Source organism: Theobroma cacao, chromosome 2 (assembly GCF_000208745.1).
Source record: "Theobroma cacao cultivar B97-61/B2 chromosome 2, Criollo_cocoa_genome_V2, whole genome shotgun sequence".
Classification (NCBI taxonomy): domain Eukaryota; kingdom Viridiplantae; phylum Streptophyta; class Magnoliopsida; order Malvales; family Malvaceae; genus Theobroma; species Theobroma cacao.
This window is the reverse complement of record NC_030851.1, coordinates 23,324,227-23,327,130: the sequence shown is the minus strand read 5'-3', so window position 1 is coordinate 23,327,130 and position 2,904 is coordinate 23,324,227. Positions and strand designations below refer to the sequence as shown.

Sequence of the window (2,904 nt, the reverse complement as noted above, 5' to 3'; positions counted from 1 at the left end):
GTGTCCCGATCGACACTCATTACCCGGAATGTCAACTGGAACCCCACAAGGCTTTAATATCAGTTTTCGCACCTCCCTTGTGAGCAACAGTTGTTAAGTATGATGTTTTGAGAGATTATAAACTATTTCCAAATCAAACTAATAGAAAAATAATTTTTCGCTCACAGGGGCATTTTGGTCATTTTTTCTAAAAAATCTTGAAACCAGCTAAAATGTACTATGTGAGTGCAAAACACATATTTCATAATCAAAAATAAGTTTAGATGTTTAAAACCTTCATTTAAATTGAAATTATAACTATTTGAATATAATAAAAATATTTAATAAAATATTCTATTTTCTTATAAAATAATATTTTTAGAGTTACCGGTAAATAATTTTTGTAGCGTAAAAGCTAAATAAATTCATACATACTGTAATACAGATAACCAAAGTATAAAATTTAATTTACAATGACACGTGGGCCCTCAGATGACAAAAGTGAACGAAGGCTGTGAACTTACGATTTTTGTGGAAGTAAAGCCAATTGTAGCCTTCGACGATATAAGCTATCTACAGCCTATTTTGAGCCTGAAATGGGTGAAAAGGAGGGTGGTGAGATTATATAATCCCAGTGAGTAAACAAAAACCATCCAAAATATCTAAAGTCGAGTAAATGAAGACGATTAAAATATTTCATCTCAATATGTAATTCATAACATAAATATTCATTTCATTTAAATAATCAACATGGCTTATGAGTATCTTAAAAGCTTGGCTCCTGCCAAAATCATTCTCTGGAATACCTTAGCTGAGGCATTTAACGGAGTCTGCCAAGGCTGTTAAAAAGTTTTGTATACACATAAACATATTTTTAGTTTGAAAAACACAGTCGTTCCTTGGCATTAGCAGAGTTCATCATCACGAGGTGGTTCGGTGTGACGTGAACTCTAACCATACCTCGGGAGATACCCTACGCGCCTCTTTGACCGAGGTACATATATAACCGGATTCTGTGCCCCTCTAATAGGCTAGTCCACAGAACCCGCCCACAGCAGCAAGCTAAACCCACCATACAATAAAAATTCAACAGCATGACATGGTAATTTTATCATTATCCAGCCTATCAAGGCTGTCACGACCTGAAACTCCCCATTGGGCCCATGAAAACAGCCGCGACGTCCCGATAGGCACTCATTACCCTGAATACCGATCGAAACCCCGCAAGGCTTAGCATCAGCTTCCGCATCTCCCCGGTGAGCGACAGTTATTAAATCTCACATTTTAAGAAATCATAAGTCTTTTCCAAATCAAAATAATAAAATATTATTTTTTGGCTCACAGGGGCATTTTCGTTATTTTTTTTTGAAACACCAAAACTCACCAAAAACATGGTGTAAAAGCTAAATATGTTCATACATATTTTAAATCAGATAACGAAAGTATAAAATTACTTTTACAATGACACGTGGGCCCCCAACTAACCAATAAGATGCGAGTCTGTGAACCTATAATTTTGACAATGCAAGGCTAACTGAAGTCCTTGATGCAATCGGCTATCTACCGGCTATCCCGAACCTGAAATGTGGGGAATTGAGGGTGGTGAGATTATAAAATCCCAGTGAGTAAACAGACACCATCTAAACTATCTAAAGGCGAGTAAATGGAGACAATTAAAAAATAATTAACTTCAGCAAATTTTTCACATCACGAATATTCATTTCAACCAAATAATCAATATGGCTCGTGAATTACTCAAAACTTGGCTCAAGCCAAATCCTGTACTCGGTGACACCTGGACCAAGGGTATCCAACCGAGTCCGCCAAGGCTGTTTAAAATTCATATTTCGCATAAATCATATTTTTATTTTGAAACATAGCCATTCCTTGGCGTTGGCTGAGTCTCACTCTCACGCAGTGGTCTACGTGAAGTGCACTCAAAAAGCCCACCTCAAAAGATACCCTACGCGCCTCTACGACCGAGATGAGAATATAAAGGAGTTTACCGTGCCCCTCTAATAAGCTGGCCCACGGAACCCCCCACCACTGTAGTAGCTAATCTTTTATCTACCACCTGATTTATAAAATCTTTTTCTGCATGACATGGCAATTTATAGCAACCTAGCCTCTCAAGGCTAAATACACAGTACAAATAATTCTAACACCAAAATCAATTTAGCCATTCATGCTCATTTATTGTCATAAGCCATTCAATTTAAAAACATAAATTTACAACACAAGCAGGCAGTCTTCAATTACTCTATTTTCAAAACCAGTATTCGATTTTTCAGAAAATTTATAAAATCATTTTATAAAATCACAATTTCTCTTAAAACATAGCAATTTACCATTTAAACCCCATTTTTCATAAAATCACACAATTGTATAAAACTACTCTAGATAATTAAGACGATAATAAGTTTACTCACAATTTTCGAAAACTAAATTCGGGTACTCCAACTATTACTCCTCGAGTGCGATTTCTTTGCCTTTGCCAGAGGATTCGCCACCTTGACAAATTGTACACTTAAGAGGTTTACTACTTTGGTACTAAACCAAAATAAACTAATTTATATTACTAATGCATGATATGAAGTGCAAAATGCCTAAATTTTGCCTAAATGAGATGTTAGCCTATTTCGGTCTTTTATCCGATAAATCGATATACATGTCCGTTTAAACTCCAAATTGATTTTTTTCAATTTCTATACCTCAACTGCACCCAAATTGACTTAATGTTCCTCAGTGTGGTGCAAATTATCAGTCCCGATAGCAAATTACGAAAATACCCCTAGTGGGTAAAAATTCATATTTTTGCTATGAAAATTTCCATTATTTTTCTAGACTCATAATTCATCATTATTCATCATAATTCCTCAATTAAACATCAAGATCAGCAGCCAATATTCCCCTAGAAAATTCAGC

At 35.5% G+C, this 2,904-nt stretch overlaps 1 long non-coding RNA gene across 1 annotated transcript in view; it reads right to left on the bottom strand.

The window, feature by feature from the left end:
• LOC108660873 overlaps positions 398-2,904 on the bottom strand; it is an 11,411-nt gene continuing 8,904 nt past the window's right edge. The window contains exon 3 of the long non-coding RNA XR_001926570.1: positions 398-570. This is a non-coding gene — a long non-coding RNA (uncharacterized LOC108660873). The remainder of the gene's footprint in view (positions 571-2,904) is intronic.